Raw genomic sequence first — 17,160 nt, forward strand, 5'->3', positions numbered from 1 at the left:
TGACAATACTCTGCATCCCTTTTCTTAGTGTGTAGCGCGTGATAAAAAATGGGGGATGAGAATTATGGGGAGAGGAGGGTAATAAATCGAAGGCAGAGAGAGAGAGAGGGGGAGGCTGAAGAGCAAGAGACAAAAGGGAAGAGAGGATTATCATAACTGAGAGATAGAACAAAGATAGAAAGGAACAAAGAGAGGTTGAGAAAAGAATGCCCCCCCCCAAAAAAAAAAAAAAAAAAAATCTTTTGAGAAAAAATGATCCCTATTCATGCCAAATACAATGTACATTTTGTTTTCGTTTTCTCCCCCTCCATACATGTACATTTCTCCGTTCTCATTAATATAAGTCATGGCTCGAATGATTAATAATGTGTAAAAATGAAATGGGTTAAAAGCATCATTGACCTTCACGGTTACAACACATTTTCCTCTGGTTTAATACTGAAGGTAACCAGTCCTAATGGGATGCGCTCGACGCGTAACGCCAAAACAAATTTGGCGTCTCCTTGTACCGACTGATAGAGTCAATATTGTCTCACGCCAGAGGAACAAATGAAAAACACACAGAATAGACAGTGAAAAGCACGTTTTCTAAAGGCTTCAAAATGACATGAAATACAGAACAAGACTAAAAGGCAGTCTAGATGCCTGCTTGTTTGTCGATTGAAATTGAGATGTGGTATATCGATGTTGGGTATATAGTTTTTGTGTTTGATATTGAAGGATGGGCAGTTGAATGTCAGTTTGATTAGAAGTATAAGATGACCAAGCAAATTTTCATTATGTTATGATCGGGTATTAATAACTACAAGGTGGAATATCTTAGGTTTCAGCCAATCCAGGCATGTTACCCGCTCGTACTGATGTCAGAAAATGTGGTGGGTGAAAAGAATTATGAAATATGATTAAGATTGTCAATGGTGTGCTAAGCGAAAAGAAAGGATAAACATGATTCATCATTTTAATCATTCACACATGCCTACTCTCCTTCGAAACACATGTACAACACGCAAAATAAGCTATCGTGATGGAGGGAGAGAGAGACACACACACACACAATCATGTAGATACGAGAATCCGACAGGCAGATATAGAGATGAAGAGAGAGACAGGGGAAGGGAGTGGGCGTAAATAATAGTGATTCTAACACTCAATATTTACCCATATTATCTAACAACATGCCTAACGGGATGGAGACTAATGTGAAGAGCTAAAGGCTGACAGAATAAATATAAAAGAGACCAAAGGAGTTAACTCGAACAAAATAGGTGAAGGAAAGGTGAACGCTTCACAAGAAATTGGTATTTTGTTCAGTGCTACGATTCTCTAATCTTCTAAACAAATATTAAAATAAGGCGTCAACAGATCCTTTCAAAAACTCGTAACTGTCTTTATTAAACTCAGTATCTATAGAGCTTCATAGCTTTTCGACAAATTTCAATATTTATATCAAGTGTGTTATACACCGTGCGTAACTATTGGCTTGGATCATAATGAAAAACAAAAGCGGATGCAGGGGGCACTTTTGCCTCCTTGAGAGTTCCCTTTTTCTTACTCTTTGGGCTTGTAAATTTATTGTTTTAAATCATCCCTCTCCTTGTTTCGCTCCTGTTTTTTGTTGTTGTTTTGTGCATACTCTTACACGAATTCGTCTCTTGAATCCTGTCCATGTGATTTACATCAAATATATATACATCGCGGAAATGCGAGTTTATATTGTTAGTAACGCTATAAAATTCAACAAAATGTTAATTATAGGCCTATCTTTCATTTGATAGAATCTAGAACATAAACACTTTCATCTGAATTCGGGGAAATTAGAAGGCATGGCTGGAATTAATTGACAATTGATGCAATAGATGAAGCGATTTTTTTTTTCGTCTTTTGGTCTGGTTTTGAAAGGTCGGATTACATCTTGTTTCGGTAGGAGAGTGTCCTTTACTTTTAACTGTTTCCTTTCATCGAATTCTAATCCTCAGCTAATGAAGAGAAATCCGTCTTAGTATTATCTTATAAGAAGTTTGAAGGTGAAAAAAGTGAGAATAGATACTAATCATGCAATTAAATGGAATAGGGGAAAGAGTCAACCAAATATAACGATTTTCCAAAGTGACCTTGTCAGAAAGGTATTCCCCGTGATTCCTCTGCTATTGCACACACACACACACATACAAAATATTACTCATTATATATTTCATCAGAAAATATCACAGCCAGACCATTTGTACATATTATACCTTATTCTATAATGACTAGACACTTTAGTATAGTCATGAAGTGACTGCTATGAACACAATAAACTGACTAGCATTATGAATATCAATAATAATCCTAATACATGAAAACTCTGTAATGCCATATTGTCAATTAATTTAGGCAATGAGTATAATTATGATAATTCTAAACTCTTTTCCATTTGGGATCAATAAAAAGATGATACCTGGGAACGATCTATACCTTTTGGAGGATACCAAATTTGTGTAAGTCAAAAAGGTTGCCATGGTAATGACCCTGAGTAAAGTACATCAAAATTTACTGCTTGTGAAATGATCGTCTGCTGAATTGAATTAATAAATTCGCCTATGCAAAACTGACTGAGGGGGGGGGGTATCCATGTATACACAATAAGGAATTTATATTTACTTTAATCCCTGTGTACAACATAAGCATAAAGTAATGAACGACTCTATTAAAACAAGATGGAACTTTGTTTGTGTTTTCCTCTTGGGCCATAGAGTTTCACATGATTATTTTATCTCTTCGGGTAATATAATTTTTAAAGCAAAAATAAACGGTTTACGTCGATCCAAAGCAATCGAGCTACTTTTGTGTGATTCAGTACATTTTCGAGATCACATACCCCTTTTGGAAGATCTTTATTAAGAAATTGCAGAAAACAAAGCACATTAAGTACGTCTTGAAAAACTGACAAATTTGGATCATTTTCACCGTTTTCACCATTATCATAATCATCCTCATTCTTATCATCTCCATCTCCATCATTATAAAATCATGAACAGAATAAAATTTCTATTCTGCTACATAAATGTATTTATCAATTTAATGAGTTTATTCCGGGGTTGTCATTTTTTCAAAGCAATATGCTTATAATGACAATCATTCTCCTGCAAACTGTAACTGTTATGATTTTTTGTTGGTAGTAGATCATATTTGTTTAGAATGACTTTTTTTTTATGATTCATACCAAAATCAATTACCAATATATAATGTTTGTTATGTAATGAAAATTGTATTGTATACGAATGTTATGAATGCAGAAGAAAACAACAAATCAAATCAAATCAAAATCTTTTTTAATGTTACATTGAAGGGTAGAATCAGACTTGATATAGTACATGCGCTGAAGGTACATGAACGTGAGTATGATTTTCACTCTTATTTTCTCGCTTGTTCCCCATGTAGCTGTGTAAATTCAATTGTTATTCATTGCTTTACAAAGAACGCTTTTTTTCTTGATGTAGAGGTGGGATACACCTACAGATAAGTGCTACAATAATACAATCCTAAACAAATCATTGGTAGCACGAAAGCCTCTTGAAACAAGGGCATTTAAAAGTGCATAAAAGAAACATTCTCGGAGCTAAATACTTCAAACGTTTAAGCCGCACTACCCGTAAATACGCAAAGTACTGTTCAAAAGTAAAAGTTTCATTGGAAACTAGACAGATTAGACATGTAAATCTAAATTGTCATCCCAATGTTTTGATAATCTCTTTAGGGGTTGTAAAGAGTCTCCGTGTTTGGTAGAATCGATTGAAATTCCAATCATAAAAGACCATCTATTGTTAAAACACAAAGGATACAAACTAAGATGCTTCAGTGCTCCACTGAAGAAAATACCCGCCTTCTTTTATTTCATTCCCTGTAACTCACCCATATCTCCTTCTGTCTTTTATCTTATTTGTTGAAATAGGAAAGTCGGACAGGATGGTTTGTAAAATAGTATTTTGATTCTGCACACTTTTTAACAAAACATTGTCTTAGTATTGTACCAAACAGCATTAAATTATAATCATCAATAATTTGATTTTGAGGAATATTCCTTTCAACCTGTTGGAGTCTGGTTGAAGGTAGTACAACATTTTTCATACAACCCTGCAGCCTGCATATGGACACAGTCTCCAACGAATATCTTCTACCACTTGCCATAGCAGAATATAATTCCAATTCTTTCATAATTAATGGTGTGGAAACCTTTCCAAACATGATATTCCAATTAATTTAAGTTCCAGAATAATAATAACACATGCGCGCGCCCACACCCACACACCTACACTGTAAAAAAAAAATCTTTGAATCAGTAGTTAACACTTAATGTATTTAAGTAGAATTTACAATTTGTAATCATTTTTCGTTGTTTTTAAGTAGTTTCAACTTGTCTTTTAATTTACTTGATTTACTTGATTTATTTGGGTTCAATATACATTTAAGAAAATTCACGTATTGATAGCTTGCTTTGATTGAGTAAATCTAACTCAATTAGGCAAAGATGATTTTTACTTATAAAATCATGTTGAATGTACTTATATTTTTCAATTAACGCCATATTTAAATAATGCATGAATATTCATTAGAGCAAGTAAATGTTTTTTTTTTTAAATAACTGTCATATCTATTTGTGTTTGAAATTGTTTTGGATAAGGGTGTGCTAACTATTGTATTCTTTTGTTGAATCAATGAAAAGGCAATATTAAATAGTCATTTAGCAGAAAATTATTCTCACTGTTTTATTTGTAAGAATGAAACGATCGCGTATAAATATAAATGTCAGTACCTATACATGTACAGGTAAGTGACAATTCACAAAGTCTAATATTTGGATAAAACATGTCTAAAATGAAAATGATGCCACCAAAAGTGGGACGATGGGGGAGCGGACTTTCGAATCACGAAAGTCCACTCCCCCATTTGATATTTTCAAATATTTTGTTGATTGTTTTACTTAATTGAATTAAGTTATTGTAACTTAATTTTCTTGAGTAAAATGGAAGCAAAGAAAATAAGTAAATTTTACTTAAAACTGCCAAAGTCATAAATACTTGAAAAAATTAAGGCAATTTTTTGCCACAATTTTATTAAGTAATTTCTACTAATTTTTTTTTACAGTGTATATACACAGAAGGTTACCCTCGCGCACACAACCGTTCACCTTTACGCAAACATATATTCATAAAAATAACATTTTAGCGCTACATTTTCAGCTAAGAAGAGGGCAAACGATTATGATAAGAAGCTACTGTTTTTTCTGTGAATTTAATGAAAGATTTTGAGTGTCTACGCAATCCTAGTTAACCATAAATTATGACATTAAATCCATTAATCTTGACAGTTGAATCCATAGTCTTCAAAAAAATAAGAATAACAAGCTTATTCCATGTTGCTTTTTCTGATGGTAAGCCTCTTGCTTTAGGTAGATTTTTAGATCTTCATTAGTTTTAATCATGCATAAACATAAAACCATCTTTGGGTATATAACATTTAACATCCATAGTAACAGACATAACAACCAAACAAGAGTGTCATATTCATAAAGTGTACCACAATTCAAAGAAACACTGTAAATATTCACGAAGTCAATGTCAACGATATCCAAGGTCTCGTACCCTGTTAGTCTCTTCTGGTTTAGACATGTAATTGAAGCTTTTGAGTGATTTGATTTGTGGTATTTACCAGGGTGACAAAATCAGTGACGCGATAAAAAGCATCGAAAACACAATATTTTCATCAGATGATAATATCGTATATAATGTTACATTGCCTCAGGGTTGTGGTTTATGGTTAAACTAACCGCTTTAAATTGTTTCCGTCAACGATATCTGTGCCTTTCCTGATAAAAAAGCTCAAATGAGATATCTTCCCTACAGGAAACAACAGTGTGCCACAGAGTGTGCCACAGAGTTTTCACAGTGTGGAGCACAATGTCAAATCACCTTCACACTATTAAATTTGAGCATTTAAACCATACTCGATCATGTGAACACGCTGTGAACAGCCACACTGTCGATGTGTCCACACAGTGTGAAAATATCTTCACACTGTTGAAATCTGAGCATTTTAACAGTGTGAATAATATTTTCATACAGTCCACTGGCTATGTGAACACACTGTGGTAACACTGTTTGACACTATTTTCTTTCCAGCATGGTTAGATGCATTTTTGACAAATTTGTCAATACCTTCCGGTAATTATCATGGTAAAAATGTTCGATTAATAGGCTATTATTACCTTAGAGGTACTTTTTTATTGCAAAGTTAATATCAAGGGTAGATATCTTTCACAAATAAGCAATGTTTGAGCGCCTATAGGCAGCCCAGCTAAAGCCGGGGTAATAATAATAGCAGGGCCCGCTGGGCATGCTGGGAGAACAGTTTTCAGAACTGAAGCGGCTTCCCTGGGTGAATAGACCTATTATATTATTATTATTAGTAGTAGTAGTAGTAGTAGTAGTAGTAGTAGTAGTAGTAGTAGTAGCAGTAGTAGTAGTAGTAGTAGTAGTAATAGTAGTAATAGTAGTAGTAGTAGTAGTAGTAGTAGTAGTATTAATGTTCCCCTCGTATCTTTATCATGTTAATGTATTGTTGAATATCGGGCCACGAAAGAGCGTTTAATCAAGAATCTACATTTTTCATTCGGTGGTAAATACAGAAAGATCCTAATAAATGGAAATTACTTTTCAAAAGTGCTAATGCAAAGCTGAAATTTTAATGAATAATGTTTTATAAATGAACAGTGACCATGATAACTAAATTATTACAGATGTTTATTGGAGTGATGCGTCTCAGGGGCGGTCCCAGGTTATTTGGATAAGGGGACAAGGCGACCTAAGTGACGTCAGACGTCTTTTTTTCTCAACTGAATCACAGGGGTAATATATATAAAAAGATACACGACCTATACCTTTCAATTTGACATTCTTCTTCTTACTTGGTGTCCCGATTTTATTTATCATTATCTTGTTCCTTATCTTTTCATATAATGCTCGAAAAAATGCTGATAGCCCCCCCCCCCCCCCCCCCCCCACTCCAGCAACGCTTACCCCGGTGCGTCTGAAAGGTTGTCCGCATCTGATGATAAGTCAACTTAGTTAGTTGACATTTTTAGGAGGTTTATTATAATTTGACGAAATGATTGCTTTGGAGCATTTTATTTTCATGAAAGATAAATTATCCTTTTTTTTATTACAGTCTTTAAGAAATTCAACGACCCTTATAATTTATTTTGCCTCGTATTCAAGCAGAATACTCCCAAAAACAATTTTTCCTTTCTTGTTACCAACATCCTTCAAATGATACGTCACGAACAAAACACGTTTACAAAAACTCGGTCATATTTTTCTTAGCTTCCAGTCCGTTTTACTAAGGGAATGAAAGAAATGTATTTCCCTGTATTGTACTTATCAAGGAACCGGGGTGCAAATCAAGTGAAGCGAATAAAGGCAAAGTCTGACTCCCTTTTGTTGAAATGCGAACTCAAGAGACATTTTCCCACGCAAGACTATTGTATATTTATGAAAAAGAGGGCTTGTTCTATGAATGCACTACCTGAGTGACTGGTAGTTACGGGAAGTTATGGTTCTGCGGACCCCCCCCCAAAAAAAAAAAAAAAAAATTAAAAGAAATAACACGCACACACACCCTCACCCACCCATATATAGTGAATGCATTTTTATTATTTTTGCTCATATTGACTTCTTTAAACATTTACTCTAATACCCTGAGAGGATGTTTAATTTTTAATAAACTATCAAACTCCCAATATTTCAGTTTAGTGTGCTGTAGAGAGAAACTAGATCAATGATCAAATACCCTTTTTATTCTTGTGGTCCTATTCAATTTTTAGAATACTTTATATTCTAAACGACAATTCTTATCTTGATAGTTATTTATGTTTCTTATCAGTGAATTGTATGCTTTACTTTTACGTGAACCACTACATGTATGATACACTGTATGTTAAGATAAAGATATCAAAATATACACACATGATATAATTGGCAACATACCCACTGTGTTGTGTAATGTATGATGGCGAAATATATATATATATTCTGGGCAATTTTTATCCAATTGAGCAAATTTATTATCCAATTATTAGTTTTTATTAACCAATTTGACAGATTTTAACCAATAGTTGTGTGGACAGTATGGTTCAAAGTGATGTTTAAAAATTGGGCCTTTTTTGCCCAAACTCTTTAAGAGTGTAAACATGATGAGTTACCATTGTTTTGCTGCTTTGGTGTAATTGATATCTTAAAAAGCTAATCATTTAAAATTTCATGACGGAAAAAGTATACATATCCTCATTGGTCGTAAATAGCGGTAATAGTTATTATCATCTTATTTCATTTATCTGTTTAATTCACTTATTATAGGAAGGTGAGAAAGAGCTAAATGTTGATTGAGTTATAATGCATTCAAGATAAATCCATTACATGTATTATGGTTATCATCATAATTGTACATACGGAAGGACAACATTATTGAGGAAATTAAAAAAAATCATCTATTGAATTTCGTTATTTCACACAATAAAATCAATAAAACAAATCTAAACCGAATCTAATAATTAGTTGTTGCCTCTCTGGATATGAGTGGATTTCCTTGAATACATTGTCTTGATTTTGTTTAACCGAGTCAAGTGATTAGTCCAATTCCTCATATCGAATTACAAAACTAATCCTTGCCCATGCATGCCTTGCATGTTAAAGAATTACAGGCTCATCACTGCAAGGTCAAGAAAAGAGTTTTCATCATTTTTATTTTCAACCGACATGCAGGCGGGCTCATATAGTCTAGCTGAAAATAAACAATCTGCACATAACAACAGAGGTAAGTATGAATTTCACATTTCTTTTTTGATCAATTTAGTTTTTATTTTGTTTTTAAAATAAACATTAGATTGGAAAGAAGGAACTTAAACAATTTTAAAAGAGCGTGGTAGAGAATTGGAAATTCATTTGATGTTTCCAGACTAGGAGGTGGCTGTAAAGGGGTACTCAGTGATAAAAATAATTAACAGAGTGTAGCTAAACAAGCATAACATTGAAAAACAAATATTCTCAAATTACTTTAAATTTGCCGTGTTGCTTTTTCTTGAATAAATCGCTTGATTGATGCATCCGAGAAAGTTCCATTGTAGCCTGTTATTTTTTAACAGTTAAAGTTTTAAGTTTATCAATGAACAGCTGAAATATATATATTTTTATGTAAAATCGAATAATCATATTAAATGACCTTTAAAGATCAAAGTCATCAATCTGGATTGTTTTTATAAGCACTATACAAGTAAAACTTTTTACATGTTTGTAGATATATCATATTCATATAAGCTATAATCGCGCATGACAACTATATTTCGAATTTATTTCATTTTTTAATTCCTGCTTATCAAATATTAGTATCTAATACTTTGCACATTAAACCCGAATTACTACATCAATCTGTTTGTCATGAATTGGGGGATTTGCATTCCTAAAATTAATGTGAATCGAATCATTCTAAGATATTACGTGCAAACATGAAGTGCATGTGAAGTATCAATATTTGAAGAATGACAAGATCAATACAAGGCCTTATCCCAACAGTAATTTGGTGCTTATACCATGAAACATCACACCAAAACGATTAGGAGTTGCATTATATTACATGGTGAGTTATTGATAAGCCATATTAATTCACTCTTCAACTGATCCTTGGGATTATAATCATGTTATTATTAACTTAATAGTTCTAATATATTCGGTGTCTGAATGTACAAGCATTATTACTGATGCAATATGATATATCTATGTATGTATTAGTTTTGATCAACCCGAAAGCTTGCAAGAGTTTGGTTTGGATTATAACAAGGTAATGTGCAAAACCGAATACAGGTTTTGTCCTTAATTCGGATTTAGAGTTAAGGTTATTAAAGGAATAATCCGGGCAGAAAGTATTTATAGCTTAATAAATAGAGTAGAATTCACTGAGCAAAATGCCGAAAATTTCATCAAAATCGGATAACAAATAAAGTTATTGAATTTTAAAGTTTAGCAATATTTTGTGAAAACAGTCGTCATGAATATTCATTAGGTGGGCTGATGATGTCACATCCCCACTTGTTCTTTTGTATTTTATTATATGAAATTAGGTTTATTAAAAATTTTACCTCCAAGAACTAGAAAAATTGAATTGAAAACATGAAAAAAGGACCAAATGTCATAATGGATGTACATTCGCCAATGTCTTATTGTTCCTGCCAATACTATCTCATGTCGTTACACGTTTCTTTACTTTGATCTCATAAAGTCCAACGCCCCTGAGTAGAATCTAATGGTGATTTTATAATGTTATTGTAAATGTGCAGAAGATAATAGATCGCTTAAATCATGGGAAATCTTTGTGCCGTTGTGGTTTTAACCAACATTTGTTTCATTTTGAAATACCTATTGATGTTCAGATAAATTTTACAGTTTGATGACTAGTTCGTGAATTTGAAATATATTTTTTCTTCTCATTTCCTCAAGAATTTTCTGGGGCTACAACGCGGGGGAGGGGGGTCATATAGATCAAGGATTTGTAATAGTTTTAGTGTAAATGTTTTATTTCATATTAGGGAAATCCTCTTTTTATCAACTTTTCTGCTCCCCAGCAGTGCATTTCATGTTGCTATTTTAGACATCCTCTCAAAAACCACTACTAGTATGTAGGAGGAAATTGCTACTTTGTCCCAAACTTTGTATATAGTTGACATTGTTAAAATGTTCGAATATTTTTCATTATAATAATAATGCTGCAGATCTTATTCGATCAAATGTTGAACGACGTTAGGTTTCCATCCGTAATAATCTTATGGCAAATATAAAAACGTATAATCTCAGACACTGAACACTCAAATATGCCACTATAAGAACGATAGAGGGCGATATTATATTCTAACCACAATTAAATATTAATCTGGGCTGTTATTTGATGGTGTATGTCAATTCTTTTTGCTCTAGTCTTGCTCTTTTTTTTATTGCCTTTTTCTGACTAACGTGGTCTGGACAAAGGTTGAATCATGCAGGCAATTCAAAATTTACAATATGATTATTAATTATATAATAGATGTTATTTTTTCTGAGAGCATCGGTCTATATTTAAGAATTTTTATCGTAGGGGTCTATACTGTTCAAAGAAAGTCTATGGTAGTTTTTTCGGGTAAACCGTAATTTTTCTGGCCTAATTTTACCCTGAAAGTAGGGTAAAATTTACGGAAGATCCTAATTAACGGTGAAATAAGTGTAGAGGCCCCCAGTATTAAGGTAAAAAGTGGCGCAGCACGTCAAAATAAAAATAGATAAAATTCCTTGCCACTTGCTGCGCGACTATCCACCGTAAATTTTTACGGTGTTTGGTAAAAAAAAAATTGGGTGCTCTTATACCCATTTTACCGTTAATTTTACCGCACAAAAATTTTCCCAATACAGTTTACAGAATAAACTGATGTAAATTTTTCTCATTTATCCAGTTTTGTTCAATATGAGAAATTATATATTTTTTTAAATGGGAATCAACTCATTTGTTGCCACTTTTCGCCAATTATCAATTGACTTCTTCGGGCGAATGACGATCCCGATGAAAGTTTACAGGAGTTTTGTGGGATGTATTTACGAGTATATTTTTAAACATAATGATTCAGAACTCCCTTTCAACACATAAACGCAGTAAAGTTAACGACTCCACAACTGATTATTTGGTAATTCAACATGATTATGGAAATAAAGAGAATTCGTCGAAAAATATTTTTTATATATGGCATATCTTACTTACATTGTGATATACAAAAAAAAACATGTTGGGGGGATGTTTCTTGATATTCAAACTTCGAATGAAATGGGAGCCTTTCTGTTTTTTCACCCCAAGGTTTTTTTGAAAGAAGAGAACTGTGGCGTCGAAGAAGATATATGAACTGGTGAGGGTACTTAAGCGGAATGCTTTAAAAGGATGAAAGAGAAACCAGACGAAATTGAGTTGTCTCAAATCATCATCATCGCTGAGCATGATAATCAACAACATGTAAGATTCGGTATCTGCGGTATAAATGTGCAAAACCAGAAACAATTGGCAAGGTTGATGTAATAAAGTACAAGTGGGGTGTTTTCTTATCATGGTGAATTATCAACTCACATGGGATCCATTCTTTATTATTATTGATTCTTGTCTTCAAAGGGGAGAAAGGAAATATTCACTAAGGAGACTGTAAAAACAGTGATGTGAAGAGGAGAAAGCATTAGCCCCCCCCCCCCCCCCCCCCGCCTCCACAAAATGATAAAAATGGGACTCTCTTACGAATAAAAGATGTTTTATGTTCTCTTTGAAAAACAGACATTGAATAATCATTGGTCGATATATCTTTTCAACTATACTATTCAACCAATAATCCATATATTCCCGGATGAATTTTATGTAAATTCCTTGACCTACATATCCCACAATGCTTGCAAAGTTGAATAGAGATAACCCTTTATCGTGTACTGATTTTATCTTAAACTACCTTTTTTGTGCATTTACAACTGAATGAATTTTTATGTGAATCAATGTAATGCCATTTTTAATTCAGCCATGGCTGCAAGAAATGTTATGAAATATCAATAAAGACCATTATTATGAAATTTGCATGTTCTCTTTCATCTCCCCCCGCCCTCTTTATCAATCTACTTGTCTGTCTGTCTGTCTATCTATCTATCTATATATTTCATCTATATTTCTCTCTGTCAGGTATCCAATGAGCTTGTCACCGAACATGATATTTTACTATATGGAAAGCCAAACGAGATAGAACAACCTGATTATTTTTACTTGGCTCTCTTCGCCTGCTTGTGTTGCTTTTTCCCGGTTGGTATTTGCGCCCTAACAAAGTCCATTCAGGTAGGCCTATATATTCCCTTTAATGTATTTGTAATCAGCGATATTGATTATTGGAATAGATTATTTTATGCGTCATGTGATGCATTGATCAAAGAATCATTAAAACACGGTCTCAATTTCATGTCGCAATTTATATTGGTTAAAAGTGACAGATAGATTGAAAACATACCCTAACCTCAACTTCTTAAAATTGCATTCAATGTCAGCATACAATGGCCCCTGTATGCTTAAAGCAGCTTCCTAATGAGTATCAACCGATTGGGCAACTACGTTGAGGTTCCAAAGAGAATTTCAATATGCAGTCCCTCATCTATGGTACAAACTTCCTGATAATATGCAAAGGACAAGTCTATCTCAACAAACGGTTGATTTGAATTAAAATAGAAAAATCCAACAAGCATAATATCAAAAATTTCATCAAAATCGGATGTAAAATAAGAAAGTTATGACATTTTTTATTTTCACAAAACAGTTATATGCACATCCTGGTTGTTATGCAAATTTGGGAACTGATGACATCCCTCACTCACTATTTCTAAATTTTATCCTCATTGTCCTGTTAAACAAAGTTTTATTTCTCCCTGAACATGTGGTATTACCTTTGTTATAACATTGTATGGCTCCGTTTAATTTTGGTTCTTAATGTCAAATTAGTAAAACCTGAAATATTGTATAATTCAAACAATAAAATAAAATAAATAGTGAGTGATGGACATCATCGACTCTCTCATTTCAATGTCGCTGAGTTGTGCATGTGACTATTTGTGAAAAATAAGCAAAACTTTAAAATGTCATAACTTTCTTATTTTACATCCGATTCAGATGACATTTTCGGCATTATGCTTGTTTGATTTTTCTCTCTTGATTCAAATTAACATTTTATGGGGTGGACTTGACCTTTAAGATTTTATTTTCTTGATCTATTCAATAAAGCCTAAATATAAGTCTTACGTTTTCCAAATATGAATCCAGACACTTTGAGGGTAGTCTCAATAGGTCTTGAATTTTTAGAATGTTATTTTTCATTTTATGATTGTTTCGTTGTTTTTCTTCTTATTATTTTACCATTTTCCCATTTCAAAGTGCTAAAAGGCTTTTATTGTTATTTGCGCTATATGAATCTGAATATTATAATCATTATTTCAATATTTTGAATGATGTACTTTGACGCTTCTTTTTTATTCTTTTTTTATGTTTTTTGTATTTCCTTTAAAGGTAAGGAGGTACATGTCATCTGGGCAGACATTGAATGCAGTACTCGCCTCTCATGATGCTCGTTATTATACATCCGTCGCTATTGGGGTTGGTTCAGCCTTTCTTTTGACTTCCGTCTGTGTATTTATCGTAATATATGCGGCATTCCGTACGTTATGAAAATAACTGTACTTAAACGAGTCATATGTGTGGTCATCCATGATAATAATAAAAATAATAATAACAATAACACTGATAAAGGAAAATATTGAAGAGGATGCACAGCCCAAAAAAATGTACCAAACATAACTATAATATCTATGATAATACGAGCGCGAATCGCGTGCTGTTTTTTTTTCGGATTGAGACCCACAAAGCAGGAAAATTTTGAACGCTTTTTTGTTATCATAAACGGGACACCTTTCTGACAATTAAATATTGCGAACGCGAAGCGCGAACTTGAAATTGTTTAATATTCATAAATGAAAAGGGACATTTAATGACTGTTTGTAGGAATTCATGAAAAAACAAGCCTAAGTATCTCTTTAATCAAATATTTTGAGCGGGAAGCGCAAGCTTAAAAATTGTGATATTCAGAAACGAAACATTTTTTTAAAAAGTAATTAATGAAGAGCATAAATAGAGCGTTGTGGCCCAGTGGATTAGTCTTCTGACTTTTAAACAGAGGGTCGTGGGTTCGAATCCCAACCATGGCGTAATTTCCTTCAGCAAGAAACTCGTCCACATTGTGCTGCACTCAACCCAGGTGAGGTGAATGGGTACCCGGTAGGAAGATATTCCTTGAATGCTTGAGCACCTAGGCAACTCAGCTAAAGTCGGGGTAATAATAATAGCAGGGCCCGCTGGGAGAACAATTTTTAGAACTGAAAAGGCTTCCCTGGGTAAATATACCTATATTATTATTGTTGTTATCATCATTAATATTATTATTATTATTATTATTATTACATGAACGCATCTCACCATTAAACCAAGGTGAGCGAGAAGCAGGGCCGATCTTTTTGTATACATATACATCTATCCAGACCTACAAGCAGAAACTTTAAGCCCCTTTGTTAGTCATAAAAACTATGTATATGTCACTAAAAAAAATAATGTATTTATTCATTTATTCATTTATATTTATTTATAAGTTTTTTTTAGTAGGGTGGCTCCATTAGTAATTGGTATACTGTTGTCCTTGGAGGCCCTACAACAAAAATACGAACGTAATAAACATGGGTATAAAAAGTGTACCGTTAGTTAAGACAAACAGACTGTGAAGAAGAGAACAAAACAAAGGGTCAGTTTATAAATTAAGGCTATTATAACGCGAAAGTGAAAGACAAAAACTGGACTGGAGACTGTCGGAAAAATAATAAACTGTCGGGCACACGGGGCTGTTCCAACTGATTCGGTTTTTTAGTTCCACCATCTTTGTCGGTAAATGTCAATTGAACTGTACACTTTTATCGGTAAATTGTGAATTTTACGCAATGCGACTTTTAGAGCTTTCTGTACCGATCATGAGTAAGGACTGGGCTGGCAGGGGACAGGAAAAAGGTACAGAACAACTTTTAGGTAATGTAATTAAAACAATAAAAATTTCGCTCGCGTTAAGCACTCGCATCAATTTATTAGTTGGATACCTGAAATAAATGTCTAGTTTTTAGGTTAAAATATTAAAAAAATTCAGCTCGCTCTACGCGCTCGCATCAATTAATTATTCAGTTAGAAACCAATTTGTTCATGCTACTAAAAGTGCTTAGAATATCAAGTTTTAAGTCGGAATATCAAACTTTTAGCTCGCGATTCGCGCCCGCACGACTATTCAGATACCCATCCTGTAAAACTGCTTAGAATGTCTAGTGTCCAGTTAGGAATATCAATTTTTTTTGCTCGCACTTCGCGCCCGCATAATTTATTTAGGAAGATACCAATCGTATTAATGAATAAGTGCACAAAATGTATCGTTTTAGGTCTAATTTTTAAGAAAAATAGCTCGCGCTTCGCGCTCGCAATTATTATATTTATATTATTATTTTTAACTGATTTTAATGTCAAATACCTTTTTTATAACGTCTCCAAATCAGCAGAATTGGGAATATAATGTAAACACCTTCAGGGAGGAATAAAAGAAGTATATTAATATAAACATTGCAATTACCACTTGATTAGAAAAATATCGATCACGATCCAATGCATTTCCTTTCCTGGAATGAAATACAAAAAAAAAAATTGACAATAAAGTGTAATCGCCCGATAGCAAATATCAGTAGTAGCAAGATCCCAACTGTTTTACTGGGCACCCCCTGGGTAACATTTCCCACCTTCAGTGCCACTGCCAGACCTACACATCCAAACGTGTATGGGGGGTGGGCTGCAAAATGCAGGGCAACGAGGACTGCGAGGTGCCCAAATATCCTCGTGTATTGGTAATTTTATGACCGAATGTATAAGTTCTGCACGTTTCACATCATGTAAAAAGGCTAAATAATAATTGAAAAAGAAATTAAAAACTGTGAAGTTGATATTTGGGCAATGATTATCAGACCTCTTGAAAAAAATATGCCTATATACGTCCATGCCTACTACCCTCCTACCACCTTGCTCATTCTTGTCGCTTGCCCCCCCCCCCCCCCCCGACGAAATATGCCACGCCACTGAGTATGGTACGGTATTCATCGCAGCGCTGTACTAGCTGCCAGCGCTAGTTAAAGTTAGTACCTATACTACTAACGTATACTTTAGTTTTCTACTGGAAGTTGAATTGCCAAGATGTCAAATGCACGAAGCCATATCGTAATTTTGTTACTACGCCCTCTCTCACCCTCTCATTAACAGTTGGTTTGACGTGCCGTACTTTATTTCTGAGCTCTACAGAATTTCTGTGCTCTACAGAATTTGTGTGTTCTCTATTTTTGACGAGCTAGCGCTATTCGCAATGGACTATAATTCAGTCGTTTTGTTTAATTTTGCGGTTGTCTGTATTTCTGAATTTGCCTCTATTTCTGTTGTTGTTTATGTTTCTGAAGTTTTCTTTAGTTCTGAGGTTGTCTA

General features: G+C 33.7%; 1 long non-coding RNA gene across 1 annotated transcript; it reads left to right on the forward strand.

Annotated features, from left to right (window-relative positions):
* The first annotated feature begins 8,792 nt into the window (after positions 1-8,792).
* Positions 8,793-16,722, forward strand: LOC129276127 (uncharacterized). The gene is made up of 4 exons (XR_010292729.1): positions 8,793-8,847; positions 11,902-12,054; positions 12,757-12,906; positions 14,122-16,722. It is a non-coding gene; the product is annotated as an uncharacterized LOC129276127 (long non-coding RNA).
* The last annotated feature ends 438 nt before the right edge of the window (positions 16,723-17,160 follow it).

Source organism: Lytechinus pictus, chromosome 2 (genome assembly GCF_037042905.1).
Source record: "Lytechinus pictus isolate F3 Inbred chromosome 2, Lp3.0, whole genome shotgun sequence".
In the NCBI taxonomy this organism is placed as follows: Eukaryota; Metazoa; Echinodermata; class Echinoidea; order Temnopleuroida; family Toxopneustidae; genus Lytechinus; species Lytechinus pictus.